The sequence below is a fragment of the Onychomys torridus genome, chromosome 23 (genome assembly GCF_903995425.1).
Source record: "Onychomys torridus chromosome 23, mOncTor1.1, whole genome shotgun sequence".
NCBI lineage: Eukaryota > Metazoa > Chordata > Mammalia > Rodentia > Cricetidae > Onychomys > Onychomys torridus.
In genome coordinates this window covers 46707229-46732077 of record NC_050465.1, presented here as the reverse complement: position 1 = coordinate 46732077, position 24849 = coordinate 46707229, and the positions used below count along the sequence as shown (strand labels likewise).

General features: G+C 39.9%; 1 protein-coding gene across 1 annotated transcript in view; it reads right to left on the bottom strand.

Moving 5' to 3' along the window:
* Pard3b (par-3 family cell polarity regulator beta) overlaps positions 1–24849 on the bottom strand; it is a 993910-nt gene that overhangs the window by 692906 nt on the left and 276155 nt on the right.

The following is a 24849-nucleotide window of genomic DNA, read 5'->3' as shown; positions in this document are numbered from 1 at the left end:
GTGCTCCCATATTCCTCAAGGTCAGCTCAATCTTCAACTCTTTGCGAAAACTTTTCTGGCCACTCAACTATCAACTGTGTCCCTTTGTCACTTTCCACAAACTCCCAGAACCCAAGGGCTGTCCTTCCAGTTGGGGTGTCCCATGCACTTCTCTGCCTTACTCCTCTTTTGGGGTCTTCTATTTCCACTTAGCTTTTCTGTGTGTGCTCATTTCATATTTCCAGTTACATTATATTCTCCTTGAGGATGAGTGAACAATTTTGATCTGCTACAATGTCCAAGAGTCTAAGGAGCCCTATATAAAACAGTGACCTACTCATACAATTAAATCCAAGGAAACTAGATTCTCATATATGGCTATTGCGCATTTCTTTGTTTTACAGTTTAAAGTCATTCTCAAATAAAGTAATTTTACCTTTAATATTGTGTAGTTCTTTGAGGGTTTTTGCTTTCAAAAGTTGATGTAAGTAGCTAGCATGCAAAACAGGACTCCCAGGAGTAACTAGGCTACCATCTAGAATGATCAGCTCTCACCAGTTTTCTGCACAAATTGCACACAAACAAGCAATGGCTCCGGCTTCAGTAATACTTCACTAATGCATTTTAAACAAAGATATATGCAGGCACTGAGTGACTCAGCTTCTGAAATAGGCTTAAATAAAAATAATCGCATTGTTTTAGAGTAGAAGATTGTGTTTAATTGGTAATTTGTGGGTTCTAAGATGGAAACACACCACTGTGGATTCTAATGCTCCGTTAATAAATGAATTACAGTAATATAATCCAATTACTATTCATCTCAATTGAACAGTTAACTTTCTCTAAACAAAACAAAGGAAGCAAAGAAATTCAGTTTACCTATTCTCGAACAGATGGGGCTGAAAACTGGATTGGAAAAATAATGCCACTCAGCTCCGATGGATTTGATGCACAATAGTGATCCACACCCCATGGGCCTCTCAAAATACCTCAACTGCCTGCCAGATACCAGTAGTGACTGCTAGGCAGTCACAGTCATTAGGCTAAAGCCTCATCTAGAAAACATTGCCTTTGTATGCCACCCTGACGTTAAACAGTCCAACTGCCTATCAATCCTCAAAGGACAAGAATATGTGTGTCCTCATCTTCGATCATTCTCCAGCCTTTGAGAACATTTTCCTCGTTAGCTGTCCCAGTTAGCCTGCAATGAACTGGTATTACAGAGCTCACTCAGCAGGTCCTTCTTCATATGGAGTATTTTCTTTTGCTAAAAACCAGTGTTCAGTCTGAAGGCCATTGATAGGTGCTGCCGAGTATGAGAGAAGTAGGCAGGTTGAGGGTGGTCTCACCGAGAGGCACAGCACTAGCAAGCCATGCTCAGAATGTCTCTAAATAAGATCTCAGGCTTTCCTATCCAAATTGGGCACACTGGTGCTAGACAATGGTGATGGCGCTCTTCATGCTCCATAACAGGGGTCAAGTGCTTATTCTGTGGTGGATGGCAAGACTGACGATGGGAATTCATAAAATGGCTTGAAAACATATACCCTACTTTTTGCCTCTCACTTGTGGAATAGCCCAATCAGCTCTTCTCCCCCATCGCCCTCTGTGGAGACAGAACCCAAGCAAGACTCATTTGAAGACTCTCATCTCTTCGATCACTGGCTCAGCTTGGGATGTGTTTTGTGGGTTTTATAAATAATGCTAAGGCTTTCCAAATGATGGACAAAAGAAAGTTATGGAAAACTGTTTGCAATGTAGCTCCTTTCTTCAGGTAGCCAAGTGCATGCTAATGCCACTGAGAAACTGAAGCAAGTTGGTGGTGGTGGTCATCATCATGATGAGAAGCTCTGTCAACACATGGTGGGCAGTTCTGAAGAGCTCAGGCAAGTCTCTCCCACAGCTATTTCTCAAAAAAAGCTGGAAAGCTTGCTAAACTCTACTTGGGATGTGAAACTACAGTCCCGGGATAGTTGTTGCTTCACAAAATTTAACTTTAAAAGCAGACACAGATGATGCCAATTAGATACATGATAGATGTTGAAGATGTCCTGTAAAATAATAACTGGCTTCACCAAACTTTCTAGTCTCCATGTGTTTTATGGCAATCAACTGCCAAGTTTCAAAATTCCAATTGTACCTCATTCTCTTTAAGGGCAGGTATGATTTTAAATCTGTTACAATTCCTAACCATGCCTCAGTCTTGGGTCTAGCTCTGCTTCTCCTAGAACACTCAACCGTCAAGAGACAGAACAAAGGAGTCAACATGTAGCCCTAGAACAGGAATAGAGACAGTAATAACTAATATTTCTGTGATTTTTAAAATATAAACAATAAATTATACCTCACAGTTCTTCCATGAGAATGAAACACACGTGAGCCAAGACCAGAACAGTGTACAATAAACATTTCCACAAGAAAAGAAATTAGTTCCACATTCACACACTTGTAGCCCTATTGCTTTAAAAAAATGCATGTGTTTCCAGAAGGAAGTCTCCCTTTCTATTTATAATATGACAACTTCACTGGGTAAAGTCTGTATATTTTAAAAAGCATTCCTCCATTGGTTACAAAGTCCTCATTCTTCTAGAAAGAACTCAAATTATTACTTCCACTTCATCTTTTCTCAGTAAGGTATGTGTGTTTCATTCATTTTAACAGTTGCATTTCAAAACCAGACATGATCTATTCATATGTTTCACCCCATTGGTTCTTCTCTCATTAGCAAAAATCTCATTTGCAATGGTCATTTAAGATTAAGAGGACCTTCAGATGCCTTGTATCTGTCTATGGAATGAAACCTCAATTTTAAACTTTTCAAAACTAACACTTAAGACTATATGTGTGTGTGTGTGTGTGTGTGTGTGTGTGTGTGTGTATGTGTGTGTCAGATATATTGTTGTAATGGATATATATACATATATGTTATATATGTATGTGTAGTTTGCTATTATTCATGATCAGCACATTGTTCAAAACAAAACCAGTACTAATTTCTCCTATTTTACAAGCCTCAGTTTAAATTTATGAGAGAAGTAAGACCTAGCAATTATCTTGTATTCATTGTCCCCCAATATATGTATATGAGCACAGAACATGCATTGTTGTCCAACCTGACAGTATTTGGGAAGATACACAGTTGTGGATAAGAGACTGTTGGTGAGGAAGATAAGAAGAAACAGACAGATAATGATGTGATTATTTTAAATTTTAATTGATCTCTGCTAAGTGTAAGGTATGCACACCTTCTCAAACATTTCCTTGGTAAAGCCTTAAACCTAAAGGAAGTGAAGATATTGTTCAGGGTTTGGTCCACAGACCCTATTTACACATGAGAACAAAACAGACTAAATCTGGCTTTGTAGTTCTCAGTTAATACTAGATTTAAACCCATTTCTTAGTGGTTACAAAGCACTACATTTTTTTGTCAATACAATAGAGGTTCCAGTGGCAATTGAGGATCAACAACCCTGTTGGAAACTTGTTGTAACCAGCATTTCTAGAAAGAATGAGAAAAATCTATGAATTCTTATTTTCATGATGATTGTAAACAAACTGGAGACTGAAGGAATGCTTTCTAGATATCAGTAAGGTGTCTTTACAAAATCTTGGGGGTTCATTCCACACAGAGGGAGATCTAGAACCACCCTTTTCCACTAAAGAGTAGGTTGAAATAAAAATCTCCCAAATTCTACCATAACATCCACCTGTGCTACTTTACTACCTTCCTAACTCTCAGAGTCTAGCATAGCAGTTTAGGATGGGTGGGATTCACAACTACCTCCCTTCCCTCAAAAGCTTCTTAAGTCAATGCAAAAAGCAAGACTCTGCATTAGGAACTATCCATGTTTTCCACATACTACAATCAGGGCAGCAGCTTCTAAACCAAGTCAGTGAGAATGAAGATCCCCAGGCAGGAACCTAGTTTGGACCCTGTCAGATCGTCTGCCCTTTCTATGTGGACAGCTGCTGATATCTAAGCCCTCATTTGTGAAGAGGGAGGGAGAGAAATTCAGAGGCAGTCTAAAGATAAAGCTCATGTAGGTAGACAATTGCCAAAAAATAAACAATACTTGTGATAACACATTCTATTTACATCTCAAGATTGTCCTGCATCAGTCTAAATATTAGGAGGATTATGGCAGAGTTATCTGATTATTTTCCTCATGAAAATAATTTCTAGATGCCATCTAGAAAAGATAATTAAAGGAATGCATCACTAAAGTAAACAATAATAACTGCACATAACTCAGGTACTAAAAGGCAGTGGAGACTTTTCATTGGATTCATACTTTCTGGAAGCAGAGGAATTGTAGAGAATTTTAAACACGGACCATTTAGGATTTTGCTTTTTCTAGACTACAAAAAGGCTTGAAACTAAAATCCACCACACACGGAAAATAGGGCTTTAGTTTCATGCTGCAATGTAGGCAAAGTCTTGCTCTGTCCTTCTAGAGGTGCCTATGAGGCTATCTAACGATGGATGGCAAGATTTCCAAATGTGACCTACTGATGTAGCTCCGGTACCAGTACCACCAGCCATCTCTGGGGCCTTCAAAGAGTAAAAGCCACAAGCTGACAACCATGCCTGGACCTTGGGCCCACCTATGTTCCCCCCAGAATACTCAGCACTCAGGGACAGAGCAAAAGTGCCATTTAAAGCTCTGGGAAGGGAAGAGAGACAGTCGTAACTATGTCCCAGAAACTTAGGTCTTCTAATCCCATAATGAACTCATCCACTGACAATCCATCCTTCCTTTACCACAACCCAGAGACAAGGCCCTTGCACCAAACACACACAGTCCTCGTATTCCTTTCATTCATCTTGCCTGGAAGCCACAGGGAATTTCTCTTTGCCAAGAGACCCTCACAGAGTCAACAAGCCACCACTGAGCCAGTCTATAAAGTTCAACCCTTCTCCTTATTTTACAGATTGCGACGCACACGTTAGAGCGACTGGTCTCCACAGCCACTCAAGATGACCGTGATGAGTTTGGGGGACTAAAATGAAAAGGAGGGAAAGAAGAAAGCTTGGCTCTTTCTCATTGTCTGCTCTCGGCAATACATCAACAAAATTATGTATAGGACATAGGACCATCTGTGAAGAAATAGCTGCCAAATTAAAATTTATCAACTTATAGATGTTGAGGTGCTAATCTGTTCCACAAATACACAAACAGACAGATATGCACATATGGAATGACCAACCAAAACAAAAGTACTCACCATATTGATGAGCATAAAGAAATTAAAAGTTTTAAATCAAGTAGCTAACAGTTAACCTTCGAAGTCATAAATTTCTATAGTGCATATTGTCTCTGTTTAAATATGAGATAGACCTCGATTGTTTTAAATTACATTTTAAGAAATTTTATAGAGCCATACTAATCCTATACCACAGGTAATGCCAATGATTTTTAGATGGCTTCTCCAATTTTTTCCTCAATAAAATATTAAGTCAAGATGCAAAGAACTATGCATCAGCCAAAATGCTACAGCATGTTTGTTCAAATATAATAGCAGGATGTTGGCTCTACTCCTAGATAATTATTGCATTAGTTAGCTAGGGCTCCCTATAGAATTATGCAATTTTTTAAAGTAGTTAGACCAGATATCCTGTCCATGGGAAAGTCATTTGTGTGCAACCCCATATCAGTTGCATGTTTCTGTGCAACAACAATCCTTTGGCACTCTCAGCTGTATTCAAAACCATTTATGTACATGGTCACTGTCTCCCCTGCCATCATGCTCTCTATGCATAATATACATATGCACCATATATAATCTGCCATATCATATGTAATCTAACACACACAGAGAATTGTTTTTGCTAGCAACCAGTGAAAACAGAGATGGCAAGCAGCTGATATGTCCAACATGCTAAACTATGCTAAATCACAAACAATCCTTTGAATCTCTAGCAAACCCTTCTTTGCTTGCGCTATGACAGCCCCTTTGAAAACACTGCAAGGCATCTTCCAGAGAAGGGGGTCCTTTGGTAGAGCAATCTCCATGTATTAAAAGTTGGCAGTCTAGAAAAGAAAATCACGGATCAAATCTTTCCCTTTTAAGAAGCACAATCCATGTACATCAAAGGAATACATCCGTCAGAACAGTCACACTTTGTCTGATCAATATAAAAGATGTGTGGCTATTTCACACTTAATAAAACAATCAAAGCAAAGGAGCCTTGCCTCTCTTTTCCATAGAAATTCCACCAGTGATCAGTTAGAGCCCATTTCTAACTGACTGGAGTCTGGCACCTGGCTTTGGTTGGCCAGTCAATCCAGCATTGGCAGAAAGCAAAAGCCCAGCAATATTCAGGCTCTGCAAACCCAATTTCTCAATTAAGCCATGAGCTGTAAGTACACAAATTGATTAGGCACAAGTAAGTATACAACAAGCACACTGCCATGAATCCAAAATCCAACTCCCCAATCTTTTAATGCTGATCGTTGGCGAAATTTTCTCTTTAGAAAATGATACAATGGGAACCTCGGAGGATTACCTGGGAATCCTATACTATGCATCACAACCCATTAAAGCATCTGGCTGTGCAAATAAGCCACCAGACATCAAACTACTACTGATTTCCTAAAGGACATAGCTATAGAAGCTAAGCAATGTGGAAGCTGAGTACATCATCCCTAGAGCTCTGAGAGGTGACGTGATTTGCCCAGTGTCACTGATCATAAGATAAAGACTATTACAAGAAATCAACTTCCTCACTCACAATCCAGAGCCTAATAGGTCTGCCCCAGTAAAGTCCTTCAGGGTTCACCTGGACCCAGATGGCCTTAAGCTCCTTGAGAAGTTCCCTTACTCCAAGTATTGAAAGCCAGCCGCTCTTTGCTGTTTGTCCTGCCATGACTTCCTTTTAAGCCAATGTCTGAGAGGCAGACACAGGGAACTTGAGGAACCTACATAACATGTAGTGACAAAAATGGGTTCACTTCTTTAACACTGGTGATTAAAAACAACAACAACAAAACGAATTGCCATCATCAGAGAATGCTGCCACAAATCATTTCTTCCTGCATCTTTCCTACCAAACGTTTATAATTGAACCATTTCTGAAGTGATGACAATTACAGGAGTTTACATTTATAGCATACATCTTTCCTCATCCCAAATAGCTAAGGGCATCCAAAGCAGCCAACAATTACAGCTTTCTGCTTTAAGTACTGAACCTTCTGCAAAGGGGGAGAATCGTTGTCAATCTTGTAAACCCTAAATAACTACTGCATGCCTCATTTCTTTCTTCCTGAGGAGCATTCCTGTAATTTGCAATTTTCTAAAAAAGACATCACTAATAACCACATACATTCTGTCAAAGCTAACAATAAAAGTTCTGCTCTTAATCCTGGTATACAGAACAGCAGGACTCACTTCATGTTTCTCCTAGATATGGCTCCTCATAAAAAATAAATATTAATTCACATATGGGTATGCATATGTCATAGACACATAGACAAACCCATATAGGCATATATGTACATATTAGTAAAAATGAAAAAAATATGTGAGCAATAAATGACTCTTGAAGGAAACATGTCTATATTTAATGTGTGTGTGTGTGTGTATATATATATATATATATATATATGTGTGTTATTAAGAGGTAATTCTTATTAATATTTGTTATATTCTTGTTTTAACATAAATAAAAACATACATAATCATAAATCATAACAAGAAATTAAGTATTGTTTCTTGACTGCCAGGGAGACGGATCAGTTGGCAATGGTATTTGTTGCCAAGTCAGATAACCTGAGTTCAGTTCTCAGACCCACACTGTAAAAGGTGAAAACTGACTTCAACAAGCTAGTCTTTGACCTCTGTATGTATGCTGTGATACACATTAGATACACATATATACACATGCACACACAACAAATAAACAAATATAATTTTTAAAATTAAAAAAAATGATGTCAGGACAAAATTGAGACTATTTGGAAGGAAGAATATTGAGACTCAGTTTAAGCTTTCATTGAGTTTCAGGAGTCTTGAAACTGTTTCAGTTTTTACACTCAACATTTTTTCTTGTATTTCTGGACAGTAACATGTCAATTAACAAAGTCTAATAAGAATTTAAAGAATTTATATAATTATACACCTAAGTTTTACTGCTTTGCCTAAGATCATTGTCGGCTCCTATAAAAACTTTTCATTAAAAAAGGCAATTTCTTTAGTCCTTTGATGGGGCATAATTAGCTTTTCTGACATATCAAAGTCACCTTGCAACACTAACTCTATGCTGTAACACAAAGCCAGGTGTGCTGGTACATGACATTTTCTTTACGGTGCCAACAGAACCGTTGATGGATGCCTCTGTAGTTTTATAGCTGACAGTAGGTGCAAGTAAATAACATTTTTGTTTAAAAAAACTATAATGCACAGTGATAATGAAGAGCAGAGGCAGCTTTTTCATTTACAACCTGTCTATAAATTTCGGCAGGAAATTGAAACTAATTTAACATGCTCAGTCTGAGGAAGTTACCCTGTTCTAAGAACACACACGCCATAGTTAAATCGCTGTAGCCGGGGTAATTCTCACCGAAATGAACAAATGGACCTGGGAGGGCTCCCCACTGGCGCCTCAGAACTGACAAGTAGTATTTTCAGGATATGGGTGGCAGGCAGCATGGAGCTTTGCTGTCTGTACCCTGACTACAGTTATCCCATTATTAAGCGTATGCTCAATGGCTGCCCCTGCCTCTCAGGAAACGAAACAGAATTACCAGAGCTGACTCTGTGTCAGTTCAGAAACTTGGTGTAGATTGAGCCTTCACAAAACACTGGCACTGTGGGTGACGGCACCACGCAGTAACAGCAGTGTGGTGCTTCCCTTAAATAAAGTCGCTGTACAGACTTTCTAAAATGGGGAGCTTTGACTTTCATACTCGGGTCTGCAGATTAAGGACATGTCAGTCGAGTCTCCAGACAATGTCAGGCAGAGGCCTCTACTGGTAATACAAATTTTAATACAATTTAACTTTTGCTAAGAGCTGGACATGAGGGAGGACCATAGAGAGGATGTCAGGTTTTGAGTGTCTAGGGACCACTGGCCTTGAGAGTGGCCCATCTAGATGTGGGGGACAGCTTCCTAGTAGTGGCAAAGCTGAAGCCTAAGAAGGGATCGAAAGCAGTCAGATGGAGGGATGGCCTAGCCCATTCCTTACCCTTGATCCTTTGCATCTGCTCAGGCTTAGTGGGGCATTTGGTGGAAGGAAACAGAGCAAATGGGAAGTTTTTCACACGGAAGCAGAATCCTTCACTCATTCAATGATTATTTCATCTACCGAAACACAGTTCAAATTCCATGATGAGAAACAGAAGAGAAAACATTGTTTTACAACACAAAAGTTCTCCACAGTCTACTTTTAGAAAATATTTGCATTTAAACTAGCTGCATACAACATTTACCAACTGGATTTAGTTGCAACTCTGATGTATGTAGAGAGGGCTCTGTAAAAGATCCCCTGGGTTATTATTGTATGTCAGGAGACAAGGCTGAAGGTGCATTTAACGTCTTTAACGTAATTATTCAGTGAACTCTGCACCAGTTTCCATTCACAAAGCTCTGCCTGCCACAGGCAGGAAAGCACCCACTGCCTCTGAGACTGAAGCCAGTCTCTTACAATCAGCCCTCCTGCAATTATCCCCACGCTAGAGGGCAATTTCCTCTTTACTTTAGGCCTCAGGAAGCCATGGTGGCCAGAGAAAGGTCGATCCAGAACTGAATGAAGACTAAGGGCTTAGAAGGCTCTGTAGGCAGTCACCCATCCCCAGTGAGAACCCACAGGATTCTCTCTGGACAATTTTTTCTCCGACACTCTTCAGCGGGGTCCTTGGTGAATGATGTATCCCCAAGCAAAAGATGTGCTCTGAGGCTCATGTAGGCCCCCCACTTTTAATCTCTTTAAAACTCTCAGAGCCGATCACCTTTTTCCATACCTCCATAAGATGTGATCAACTGTGTCCAAATTGGAATGGGCCTTGAGGTATAATCTGGTAGCAAAGCACTTGCTTAACATGTGGGAGGCTCTAGGTTCCACACAAACCCTGGCAAAGCCAAGCCAAACCAAAACAAAGCTCTTCTAACTGGATCAAGTACTTCTATGTGAACCAAACTACCACGCAAGCATATAAATCACCCGAAAAAATCATAAAAGCTACCAAATCAATACAGCCCTTTTTTCTTCACTGCCTCCTTTAAAGGTCTTTCAACACAAAGCTCAAAGGGGCCCCACAGAGCCCACAGACAGGAGCCCAGCCCTTTCCAACCAGAATCTGATGCTTGTTAACAAGTGGGAGATTTGAACCCATGCTTCAGTTGGAAAGCACTGACCCCAGAGCTTCACAGGAAGACCTCCCCAGAGAGCATTTGGAAAGGCAGAACCAGAAGGACACATGCCCTCTTCATGTCCAGTGTGGACAGACAGAAGGAAAACATGGCCATTTGCTTGAACTTTACGCACAACACATAAGGTTCTCCACTTAAAAAGATATGTACGGGAGTGAGGAATGACTGCTGGTGGGTATGGGCTCCTGTTTGAGGGACACACTTATTTGACCATTAGCTCACAGTGAGGGTCACACTGCTTAGCGATTTAAAGTGGGTCTGGAAGAAATAGGTGCTTAGGACTATATGGGCCAGAGAAATGGCTGCCAAACCTGAGGATCTGGGTTGGATCTCCAGCCCCATTTGGTGGAAGGAGAGAACCAACTACCAGAAGCTGTCTTATGTCATGAACATGCGCGCGCACACACACACACACACACACACACACACACACACACACACTCACACAATAAACAAATAAATAAATGAGATTTTTTGCCAAGGGGAAAGAAAAGCACTGTGTATAGGCAGTAGAGTATTCTGGTGACTGAACAGTGAATGGGAACATGGACCTGAGAATCAGACATGAGCCCAGTGTCCCCACTTTCCCAGCTGCCTGATCTTAGGGCCCGTTTCCCTGTCTGTTCAAATGGGTGTGACAGCTTGTAACTGCATTTTGTTGCTCCAAGGATGGAATGGCATCCACGTGTTCTTTAGGGAAAGAGTCAAAGCATGAAGCCTGGTTAAACTGCGTGCAAAGCAAGAGCAGGCCAGCTTCAGTAAGCGCTGGGCTGTGGAGCGTGTAGGCTCACGGGTGCGCCCTCCTTATCCGTGTTCCACCCACACGGTCTTCTAAATGCAAGGTCTCTATTTATCTAGCACACAGTTACAAAATTCCTAAAAACTCAGCACAGCGAGTTTCTCAAAGTCAGCACGTGACCTTTAACAACGTCTGTCCTAACAGATCTCAAGCCGAGGGACAACAGTCTGGACATACTCCACAGGATTCAGACACATGGAAAGACAAAGGACAAAGCTGCCTAGCTGGCTCAGTCCAGAGCTGAGGGGAAACAAAACAACCAGCCACAAAGCCAATAATGGCCTTTCCTCTCTGAGCATTCAGAAGACATGAGGAAGGCACGAGGAAGAGACTTCAGGAAGGAACATTCCTGGCCAGGCAAATTGAGTGGTGTCCTAACTAAAACCTTCCAGGCACAATCTTCAGACCTTTGTGATTCATTTTCCACAGTGTTATACACATACTCTGTACATATATTATGTATATAACCACACCTACCTATAATAATGTATATGTATAAAATATAGCAGGTGATTGTGAAATATCTGTCATATATTTCTTTTTGATCATTTTCTGTGTTGCCTAGATGCTTAAGATAACCATACTATGAGGGGAAAAAAAAGAACAAAAATAACCGTGTTTCTCTTGACAAAATGTTTAACCTGGTTTTGAGTCAACACTCTTTTCTTGTTTTGTTTTGGTCTGGGGAATCTTTACTTTCATTTCCTTTTTGAGAAGCTCAGAAACAAATGGTAACTGCAGAACTGTAATTATCTGTCCATTCTAATGACTGTTTTAAAAGTCCACACTCTCTTGAAGAGGAAAGGGCAAGGAGGATTTCTAGTGGCATTTGTCTACTAAGCACCAAGGGAAGCGCTTGTATACATTTACAGAAGATCCCATAGCTCCATCTAGCTCCAGAAGAGGGAACTCAGGGAGTACAGGATTACACCCTACAGGGTGAACACAACAGACAAGGGAAATCAGGGCCAGCCAAAAAGAACCTACACAAGTACCAAGTGTGTAAATGTGGGAAATTTGTCAATTAGCATTGATTAAAAAGAAGACTCATTAGTTAATTGACAGTTGATTTTTTTCTAAATAAAGAAATCACTCCTGTCATTATTATTTGCCTTTTTAGCATCTCATTTTTTAAAAATAGGACCCATAATGTGAGCAGAGATTCAAACTGAACATTTTCTTCTCACTGAAAATGTTCCTCTGACTCACACATGGTTTTAAGCAGAGTTCTGTCTGGAGCCCAAGAGAACCAAGAAGAAGGCCCTTCTCAAAGTCAAAGTGATGGATAAACCAGGGATGGTGAAGAAATATGATTAGTTTTTTTAAAAATTCCAACAATGGCTTGCTTTCAGTTGTTTATAGCCTATAGTAAATCAAATGGAATGTCTCACAAATTGCCCCTGAGGGGTCTGCTTTAAAATGTAATTAGAATTCATGAAAAATCTACAAATATATCTTTAATCTGAAAACACAAAAATAAGCAGTAAGATACTAAATGATTAATGGAAATCCAGCTAAGAAAATAACCATGGGCCTAACATTAAGATACGCAGGCAGCATCTATACTTACAAGAGAGAATTTATCAAAGTCAATCCAAGTCAAATTGTGTATCAGCACATACAGCATTGAGATTTACAGTTGGTAGTATGAAATTAAACAACACAATTCCTGTATTATATTATTGTTTTCAAACATTTTAAAATGTTTTAATAATAGAAAGCCAATCTCACATTTCTCTAAATGTCATTTGTTGTTGGAAAGACCAAAGCTAACCCCCTAGTCCCTGTAACCAAAACAAATGGGTATTTAATTCAATTTGACTAGATTCCAGCCAAATAAGTAAGAAAACATTTATGTGCACTTCCTTCCTAACTGGGAGACATTCATTTTGAGCATTACTTTACTCAGCTGGAGTGGGGTACCACATTGCTTTCCTAGAGCACGGGAGGATGCTGCGAGGTTCACTGTTACTGCAACTGCTGCTTCAACCTCATAGTGCATCCTTCAAACTTAACAAAGTCACCATGGCTCCAACCAAGACTGCTCTGGTTCCAAGTCCCTGCACTGAGTGCTTTCCTCATCTGTGGGGCAGAGACAGGGCCACATACCTCCTGGCTTACTGAAAGGATCAAATTTCTAGTGCCAGGCTGGGTCTTCACTGAGTGTTAGCCCCACCCTGTCTGCTATGCCATAGCCTCTCACACAAACAGTGCAGCAGCATCCACAAGCACTCTGAAAAACATTCAGACAAATTAAGAGGGACCATCTTTTAACTTCAGCTGAGACTGTTCTGAGTTATAGTTACAGTAAGAGGTATTTTGGTAGCTCTCCAATTAATTGTCATGCTTTACACTTTATTTGGCCTAGAGCCTGACAACATACTTAACTTCCTTGCTTCCCAAAGCAAGATGGCTTTCCCTGCCACCCCTGCCAAGGTACTTATTTGAGGGGACTTGAACATGGGAGCTTGAAAGAGGGAGAGAAAGATGAATGGGACAGTGACACCCACAGAAAACAAAAGCCTTGTTCCACATTATGGTCAAGAAGTTGTGGGAATAGCTAGAAGGCTGATGTCTGGGTTCTAGACACAACTCTCTTCTGAGCTGTCATCTTGTTAGTACATACTCTGCAGAGTAATGGCAACAGACTAGAAGGAAGAGAAAAGAAGACACTGCTCATCCACAGCCCTCATGGAGACAGGAACAACCTGGTGTTCATACTGAAAATATCACGCATGCACTCACATGAGCACTTATTGTGGGAGCGCACATGTGCACGTGTGACGTGGACACACACACACACACACACACACACACACACACACACACACACACCTGGAAACATCATTCTCCAGATTTGTATAGCATGGAGGGATTAGAAAGTTCAGGGTAGAGATAAGATTCAGTATCTACATTGGTTTTGTTTTCCACACTATTTTTAGACTTCTTTGATCCTAGAGAAGAAAATTCTTCATCGCCTCCATGCTCAGTCCAATACTACCTGACTAGATAAAAAGAACCACAGCCAATATAAACAAACTCCATTAGAGGGAGAATCTCACCCTGCATCAAAGACGCTACCAGACTACTTGTTGTCTTGTGTTTTTAGACATTCCTAAATCTAGTCAGCCCCTCTGCACACAAAGGTATTCAGTCTTAATGCTCCCAATTATATATGGGAAGGAAGAGAAGCCGCAAGTGCCCTATAAGCTAAATTATTTCAGTACAATCAGAATCTCAATTCCACTTAAAATTCTGCACTCATCAAAGTAAGCAAAAGGCAGGGGCCAGAGAACTCTTCTACCCCTGTCATCCCTAAAGTCTAAGCCAGGCTCCTCAACAGGGTCCCAGAATAGAGTCTATATAAGCCTGGAAAATAGTGAAAGGGATCATAAGAACAAAGGGGCTCCCCTCCATCTGGTGTCAGACACCATGGAAATTATACCACACAGCCTCTCCTTGCTTTAGCAAACCATACTTGATCATGCAGAACTAGATATACAGCAATGGCAATAGCCTTTGCCAGGAAAGCACATGGCCGTCAAGCAGTCTACAGGGTGTGCACGATAGTCATCAGGCAGAGAGAAGCCTCATTTCACCTTTCTAGTGGGAATGCACACATTTGGTAGGCATGCTGCCAAGCTCTCTGATACTGGCTTGAAATGCTGCTAGTCATCTTTATATTTTCATTATGATAAGAGCTCACCACCACATAAAGACAGGACCTAGAAAGATAAGCTAAAATCTCCTAGTCTGCCACATTTCCTGGGCCATGTGGCCTTCTCCACCTCAAGAGGCAAGAAACCTCAAGTCATCAGTGTAAGTGAGCTCCATTCATGATCACGTGTAAATTCCAAACTATGATAAAGTCACATGGATATGAAAGTCAATGAAGGCCTCTCTGGAAGCTGTTGAAGTGACTGAGCTGGACACAGTGTTTTGAACGTAAACTGAAATTCTCAGAATTCCAGGGTTCCTGGCTGAAATACAAATGGTCATAAAGAAAGACAGGCCAAAATCCCATGACCATGGCATGATGACAGGCAGTTTTTAAGCCTCATGCATTATGTACCATAGCGTCACTATTTACAGGCACTGAGATTGTGTATAAATTATTTAATCCCCATAAACCTGTCCCCTCATTTATAAGGTGAAGGAAATAATGACACTAATATTAATCTAGTAGAATTGTTGTGAAGGTAAAGTGAAATAAACCTTTAAAGCCCCAGGTCCCCCCCGCCACCTTAATAAATAATATATGTCATTTATATACAGCTTCATTTGACCTTTTCCTCAACAAAGTAGATTTACTGGTAGTAAATTCCCAATTGGAGAGTCCTCTTGGGCCAATGTCCTGGTAAAGGCCACATGACTCTCCTGGGTCTTTATGACGTCATCATCTAAGTCCATCAAATACATCAGAAGAGATGAGATATAGAGACATTTTCCAAAGTAGCCAATGCTTCTAGCAGAATGGCATCTAGGATGTCTTTCTCAGGGACAGGTCAGCTCTACATACCCAACTCCCTCCGTCTCTAAGACCTAGTCCATGAGATGCACTGCTGCCCAGGACGGCCCTTTCTTTCCTATGATTTTGGTGGTGGAGGAAAGGTAAGGAAGCTCAACTGTCCCAGTCAGTTCCATTCTGATGGTGACAACAGTTAGAGAACAATTAAAGATTACAAGAGTGGTGGTGGAATTACCATTTTTTAAACAATGCAATAATACCCATTCAAAAGAGACAAATGTCTGCTACACGCATCCCTGGGAAGAAAAAGGCGCTATGTGAAATGAAGTGTCAAAACATATAAAATGGTCAGGGATTTCTTTTTCATTACTGTTATCAAATTCCAAAATTAAAAAGTCAATAGGGGTATATTATTTATTCAAGGGACACAAAGCACAGAAAACAATGCTCAAAGGTGCATTTTAAAGACCTTCAAACACGTTAAGGGAACTGAAGTTATAAGACAATAAAAATACTATTACAGCCCATTAAGCATGTTGTAACAGTGCTGAGGGGAAAAGCAGCCATGTTTTGTGAAAACTTATTCTCACCTATCTCCCAGAGAGAAAATTCAGTCCAATCTAGATATGCTCAGACTGCAAGACACACAAAAGAATGTTCAACAATGCAGAATCCAGCCCTCCAATGTGAAAGTGGAGGGGGGTTAAAGAGCAGTAACCCCCCCAAAAAAAATTAGAGTGAAAAGAAGTCATGTGTGTGTGTGTCTATGTGCATGTGCATAATCATGCAATCATTCTGATAGGTCAGGGTCAAAAATTTAAAAATTAATTTAATCAAACTTTGAAGCTTTCAATATTTCAAACTTACATTTTAAAAAAGTCAACAGATCCACTACGAACTTTATGGAGCACTGTTTTGATGAGGGCCAGAATTCTGTTTTTAATTATGAAATAATTCAAATGCTTATGTGCCTAAATTGTTTATAGATGATTTTCACACACACACACAAATATTAATGACCCCTAGCTATACAAAAATCAATTGAATATACATATAGATAAGTGTTTGTATATGTATACACACATATATACATATACACACACCTTAATTATTAACTGAACAGAGAATATTATCTAAAACCATCACTGCTAACAGTTTTGATAGATTGTGTTATTCTTTTTTATCTTTTCTAATTCCAAATCCTGGAAAACGGTTGTCCTAACCAAAACAGTGACCAATAAATATTTTAATAGATACATTAAATACTGAATGATTATCCAGATAGATATAAACACACTCACACACATGCTAGCACACACACTGTATCTATGGGTTAGGAATTTAAAGAAATAGAACAAATAGAGTTCACATATATATACTAAGTACTAAAAGAATTAGCTTCATGCCAAGCTCTTAATGTTTCACAATTTTATCATTACAACAATACATAGCCAAGTTCAGAGAATAAGGAACCAGCATACAGTTATAGAACTAATTAATGATGGAAATGTTTTCTGAACACCCTGGATCAGTGTGACTGTTGACAGTTCATTATGCTACTTCTTGGGAATCATGCTTCTTCTACTGGATTTAAGAAATAATCAGTCATTTAAGAGTGAAATAGAATAATACTGTTTAATAGTATAGCTGTTGAGCATGCCAAAGAACCCTGGGGCTACACAGGATACCCAAGTAATTTGGAAGACATGCTCAGTGAAGATACATAATGAGGTCAAGTGGGAAGCTTGGTAGATTACAAGGCTAGCAAGATGTAGACAAGGTTTGCCCCCAAAAGAAAGCCTGCATTTAATCTTCATAACTCACAACCAAGGTTCAAAGATTCAGCAACAAGAGTGCCAGGTCACAAGCTCACAATCCCAGACTCACTGTGAGCTTTCTTCCAACCACCTTTCACATACTGATAGCGGATCTCACTCTTCTTTTATATTAGTTCTTCATTAGGGTTGCATTTTTAAATGATCATAGCAAGAAAGAGCATTATTAACATCCAGTGGGGAGAGGCCAGGAATCTACAAATATCCCACAATGCATCAGGACACCTCTCTATCACAAAGTATGAGGAGGCCCCAAATATTAATAGTGCCTTGGTTGAAAAGTCCTTACTAATTGACCAATATTCCATATCCAAAGTACTCAGTTTTTGGTTTTTTTTTTTTTTTGGTTGTTTTTTTTTTTTTTTTTTTTGTAGTTGTTGTTTGTTTTGATTTTTGTTTGTTTGACTGTTCTTGAGAAATGGTCTCCCTCTCAAGCCTTGGAGCTCATAGAGATCTGCCTGCTTCTGCCTCCAAAGTGATGGGGATAAAGATGGGTTCTACCACCATGCTGAACTGGCTGGTTTTGTGTGTCAACTTGACACAAGCTAGAGTCATCAGAGGAGAGAGCCTCAGTTGAGAAAATGCCTCTATGAGATCTACGTATAAGGCATTTTCTCATTTAGGACCAATAGAGGATGGTGGGGTCATCCCTGGGCTGTTGGTCCTGGGTTCTATAAGAAGGTGGGTTGAGCAATCCATGAGTAGCAAGCCAGTAAGCAGAACCCCTCCACAGCCTCTGTATCAGCTCCTGCCTTGGGGATCCTGCCCTGTTTCAGTTCCTGTCTGACTTCCTTCAGTGATGAATGGCAACACTGAAGTGTAAACCTTATAAACCCTTTCCTCCCCAACTTGCTTTTTGGTCATGGTGTTTCATCGCAGCAACAGAAACCCTAAGTAAGAGACACACTCATTTCACTTACTTTACTAGTTATATGCTGGGTTGTCTATACCCTGCACCCTCTTGTAAGTACCAAGGTTCTGGGGGAAACAAGTCATCCTCCCTCCCATTTCAGAGTTTACACTCTATAGTGTGAGACAGACCTTAGGCACAGACAGAAATAAAATTAGTTTAGATAGTAACAAATGTGAAGAAGATACAAAGAAACCTTCATGATGGCTCTAATATTAGAACTACGTTAGATAGGGTGTCCAGTAATGGTTTCTGTGAATTGGGGGGGGAGGGGGTTCTATAATGTTTTAACTCAGAAAGCGGTGGTGGCTTCCAAGAAAAGATGCTCGTCAGAGAGCCAAACAGGAAGAGGAAATAGCCAGTATGTGAGTTTCATGGCAAGAAAGAACTTCAGGGGTTCTAGAAGTAAAGGCAGGATAGGGGAAGCATACAGGGTCAGAAGGGGTCCTGGCTCAAACTAAATGACAGCAGTTTATAGAATATGATCATCTAAGTCTGAGCAAGTCCCTAGAAGATCTTCTCATTTTATTCTACAATATTTAATCATGGAAACACAAAATGGGATGCATTGTACAGCTACCTCTGACTTCCACAGGAAGATTTGTCAGGGCTAAGAGCAAGAGTGGAGGCAGGGATGATCTGGAGCTACTTGCAGAAGTCAAGGCGGAAGATGAAAGTGACTCCCAGATACAGGAAAGTACAGGAAGAGAAACAGAACAGCAAACCATCTATTTGCTGTCAGACAATTTCCCCAGTGAAACACTATCAAGATGAAAGGAACACCCCATGGAAAATCAAAACACAGGTGACAGCTGAAATTGGAATCATCCACTTAAAATTATTTGGTGTTGTAAACAGTAGGGAGTGGCGAGGCTCATAATAATGAAACCCTTGTTTGAATTCAATTTTCATAAAATTCAGCTTCGCTCTTTTAGAAGACATGATAGGAAATGGTTTTGCTTAATCTGAAAAGCTGTGCACATGGGAAACACTGGTGGCTGATATAGAAATATTCTCCTTTGAATACATGCTAAAACCCAGTCTTCAACGAACTACAAATTCAATGTATGTCTATGTGCCTATTCCTCTCAGTATACTTGTCTAGACTGATAGCCTAAAAGCCATTCTCAAGGTATAAATAAGTTGCTTCAGCAATGCTTATTTGCAGATTAGGTATTATCAATGAGAATGTACATTTTCAGAGAAATAACACCAAGTTGCAAGCATTGGTCACATATAGATTCTTCAGGAGGCTAGCTAAGATCATTGAGTTCACATGACAAGTGTATTACGTACTAAGACTGACAAGGTTCAATCAAGCTGCTCCTATGGGACATGGATGGAACTGCCAGTTCTTTCCAACTACTGCCTCACAATGAACAGGAAGGCTCTGCACGTCCAAAGGCCTGCCTCAACGACAAATCTTGCCCAGACAGAACAGTGACAGGGGATGGGGTATGGAGAGAGATGGCTCTGGGAGGCAGGTTTGGCTAGAGTTATTTGCACAGAATTTTCTGGCAAGCATTTGGCTAAAAGTTAAAATCACTGATGGAATAGGACCCTGTATCTCTCATTGCATGGTAAGAAGACAATTTGTCTCAGTGGTTGAGGAAGAAATGTCAAAGGCAAATAAATCTGGCGAGGGGATGAAGGTGAGCTGTGGTAACCAGCACAGATAAGAATATACAGAAGGAATAGAAAAATCATCTCTGATGCAGTACACACATTACAGAGTGCATCTGGCTGAAGCTGCTACCACTGAACACAGAGGAGGAAAGTGCATGACATGCAGTCCGGCTGGTAGTGTGCAATAAGATGGAAAGCACATGATCACCAACAATTATCAACAAGCTAATTAATATCACTTCTCCATTCTAAACAATTGCATCTTGGAGTATCAAGAAAAATCTTCAGAGATTAATGAGAGACATTAAAAGACAACTCTATTGTATTGTAGGTGAAAAAATATAAGGTCAAAGATGACAAAGTAATGTATGTGCTCCAGGCTTATACAGAAGGAGAGTTGTCCAGCTTGTGGGATCTAGCGATGCCAAGAATAGCATCTCTTGGTGAGAACATCAGAGGCTAACTATAAAGGTATAATCTAACCAAAGATTACAATTGTAGTTTCCAACCTAAGAAAGTACTGATTTTTTAAAAAGACAATCATATTATTTATGATATCTAATAATATACCATGACCTGAAGGTCTCGAAATACAAGGTTAGACTAATTATCCATGTGTAACTAGCCCACCTGAAATTCTCAAAATATATTATCTTTTAAGAAAATTAACACTTGTCCTTTAAGTCCTAAGACTTATCCATTTATTGAGCACTTAAGATATTATTTTTAATTATGTGTACATGTGTGCCTACGTGTGGATAAAGTGTCCACAAAGGCCAAAAGAGGGTGTTGGGTCCTTAGAGTTGAATCTACAGTCAGTTGAGAGCTGGGTGTTGGGAACCAAACCCAGGTTCTCTGCAAAAGCAGTATACACGATCAACTACCATGCTAGTTTTCTAGCCCAAAGAAGACTTTGAATGCCATCATTAGTTTCTACCGGGATGCATTTCTTCCTCTTAACGTGTCCACTCTAGTGAGTTTGTGGGGGTCCCCCTTGATCTTGCAATCTCTCTGCTTTTATTCTCATCTTGCCACTGTTGCCCTTCTCTTTCAAAGGAGAGTTCTAATCTTTAGTAGTTTGAGAATAACTGGATCACTAAAACTGAAAGAAACTCATGTAATGGAGATGTGTAGACACTCTAAGAAAAGACATCCCTGAAGCCAAATCATCACTCTAAAGGTGATTTGGATGGCTCAGAGGCAATTTCGGTGACACAGTGACACTCTTCTGAATACACTGCACTTACCAATTTAATAGCATTTTCAATTACAACTGAAAATCTGAGTTTTTTTGAGATACCAAAAATATTATGTTCAATGGACTAGAGGAAAATAATTATTAAGGATATTAAGGATATGTGGAATAGTGGTGTGGAGAGATGTAAGAGCAGAGGACTCAGGTTCAGTTCCCAGTACATGTCTCATAATGATACATAACTCCAGTTCTAGGGGAGTCTGAAGCCCTCTTCTGGCCTTCCTGGGCACTTCATGTATGGATACTTACAAGCAGAACACTCATATACATAAAAAATAAAAATAAATAAAGTATATCTAGAATTGTTTTTCATATTCTTGGTATTTCTGCTTTAAATGATATTTTAACATCCCAAACTATTTTTTGTCAATACTGTTCTTCATATATTGTCTCTGAATAGCTTTATAAATTCTAGTTTCCAGCACTACCTCTAGGTAAAAAGCAAATTAATTAATAAAGTTTAGAAAAACATCATCTAACAAGAAACACTTCTGGGAGGTATATTAGGCAGTATATGGAAAAGCAACAAATAAAAAATTGTAGTCACCCTTGAACCCACAAAATCATTAGAAAAAAAAAAGATTCTTTGCTACAGGGGCCTCACAAGCTCCAGAAACCAAATACAACACCTATCGTCATGGCTATGGGCCCACAGAGTTCAGTGAGTCCACTCTGAGCACCCTTTGATGGGAAAACCTCAGCATCATGATACAAAACCTGACTTCACTGCATGGAGCTATAGCATGCCTAGCAAGTAGAAGGGAAGACCACATCTGGACAAATGGGCCACACTTCATCTCCACAGTGTAAAGTTATGTCTTACTATATGATGCCAGTGAAACACAGTCATCAATAAAGTGTTTGGTTTGGTTTTGTTTTGAACACTGTAAACAGAAAGGTGTGGAGCACTTCTTTCAAATAAAGTTTTGAAGTGGCATTCTTTTGATCATCAAAAATAAAACAAAAGCTTCTGAGCAATCCAGCAGGAGGGCTGGCACATGGTCTCTGAGGGCCTTTTGCATAGAGAAGGTTCCAGCCTCTGGAGCACATTCTCTGGAGCACATTCAGGATACTTATCCACAACTTGCTTCGTCCTTGTAGTTAACAATTGAGTATCTTTTCATAGGTCTCCATTCTGCCAAAACATTTTCTGAATACAAGCTGGCACTGCCAGAGAAGTTGTCTTCTTTCTTTCCAAGTCTTAGCATTGGTAGCCAAAGTGTCTTTGTTGCTCAAATAATCTATGCCATCTGCCAGCAGTCTCTACCCTGAGTGCCATCTGCCAGCCCCTCTGCTTCTAGCCCAAGCCGTGGTGCCAGTGTGCCATTATATGGCTCTTTTATGAGAGGAGAGAGAGAACACACAGAACAACCCCTTTCACTGTTAACCATTCTTGGTCATAATCCCCAACACTGGCCTCTAGCAAGACTGGTTCTAAGGATGGCAAAAGATTCCATAGTTGGAACGAAGTAACTGCTTTGACGTCTTACTTTCCTGTGGGAATAGGCTATGTGACGGCTACAGGATAGTAGTACAACCAGTTGTTAGTATAACATGTTTGTCGCCCTGTGTTTCCTTCTTGTTTTTATAAGGTATTCTCAATTATAATGAATTATTCTTTGAATAAAGAAGCAAAGAGGAGAAAACCATCCTTATTTCTTCAGTTAATCCCGATTATTTTCAAAGCAACTTCTGGCAGAAATTAATAACGCAGTCGAGTGTTATTAACAGTATAATGTTAACTTTACGCTGCACTGCACTGTTCTTCCTTGTAATCTACTTAAAATTCCTGACTTTAAAGTAGCAACAACAAGGGCTAGAGAGCAGGCTCCTAACAAGGTTAAGCCTAAAGAGTTCCATTAACGTCTCCCTAAGGCCGAGAGGAGATTCCTTAAAGCACAGGGCTGCCAGGCACTTTGGTGGGATTATGCTAGGGGCTTTTTCCTTCTAGAGTTGTGACTACTGGGATTTATTTCATGGCTCCATCAGTGCCAGCCTGCAGGGGGAGACCCTTTTTATTCCCAATCACTCATCAGAAATCCCAGGATAACTCAAGTACCATGAATAGTGAAAGCCCTTGCTATCCCAGTATCAAAATTAAATTAGCATTTAAGTGAATTTCAGGAATCAAGTTCACTCCAAAGTAATGACACTGTCCTTCCCAAATGATAGAAAATGTTCTTATTTTAAGCAGTAGCATCTAGAGGTATCTCATTCTCTTGGTAATTCTCTCCAAAGGTGGGTGTGATCTTTATATGGGTGGAGAATGCACTTACTATATTACTCTATGTAGTTCTTTTTAAATTGGTTAGCTTTGTAAACCGCACATCTTGACCCAGGAGCACACAGGTTTTTCATCAGTTCCTAAGATGGTAGCATCTATTCTGATTCTAAAATATATATGACCAAAAGCTTCTAACATGATTTCCCAAACTTCTATTCACAGTGGAACAGTATATATTTGGTAGAGGAACATCACTAAGTACATTACATAATAGCTGTAATTATCTATAGTTTGCTCGCTTGTATGTGACTATTAAAGCTTGTTTTTTACTGTCCTGTTCTTCTTGCCACAAAACGTATCATTTACTATTCATTTAAGAACAGTATTTGATTCACACGTACAATTTTATATTAAATGTCCAGTGAGATGGTTTAGTCCTTGTCTCTAAGACTGGCAACCTCAGTTCAATCTCTGGGACACATATAGTAGAAAGACAAAACCCACTCTTATAAATTGTTCCCTGACTGCCACACTTGTGCCTTAGTACGCATGCCCCACGCTAATGTGTGGGAGTGCCCATGCATGTGTGTGTGTGCGCGCGCACACACACACACACACACACACACACACACACACACACTCCTAAATACACAAATATAACTCCTGTATAATGCTACTGGTACATGTTTTCCAGACTGGCCATTTGCTACTGGACAACCAATTGTGTGCTTCTATCTCCAGAAGACCTGTTTCTCCCACTCTCAGTGTTCCTTAGTTGCCTAGTTTCATTTTGTTTTGTGTGTTTTTTGTTTTGTTTTGTTTTGTTTTGTTTTTGTGTGTGTGTGTATGTACATTTGTAGCTGCATGGGCTTTCCAACATCCACTTTGGCCTGTCGATTGTTGTTGTCCTTGTTTAGCTCAAGTTGAAGCAGTCATGTTGATGAGGCATTAATGGTACAGCTTCTGACATTACAAGGGAAACACATCCTACAGCAAACTCTTTGATTCTCTGGCTCTTCTTCCATGGTGTTCCCCGAGCCTTAGGTATGGGAGTTGTTTTGTAGATGTATCCATGGAATTGGGATCCACAACTCTGCAATTTGATTGGTTGTAGTTTTAAAATGGTCTCTGTCTGTTGTAAAGGGAAGTTTCCTTGATCATGAGTAAGGAATACACTTGTCTGTGGGTTGAAGGACAAATATTCTGTCTACCTAGGGATTGTGCTGGTTTAATAACATGGTTTTACAGTTTCTCATCCAAGATCCATGAATTCATTCATCCTAGGTAGTTGGCTAGGTTTCCAGTACCAGGTATGATTATCCCCTTGTTGAGCTTATCTTAAGCCCAATTAAAGAGCTGTTGCTTTCCACCAAGGTTTGCATTT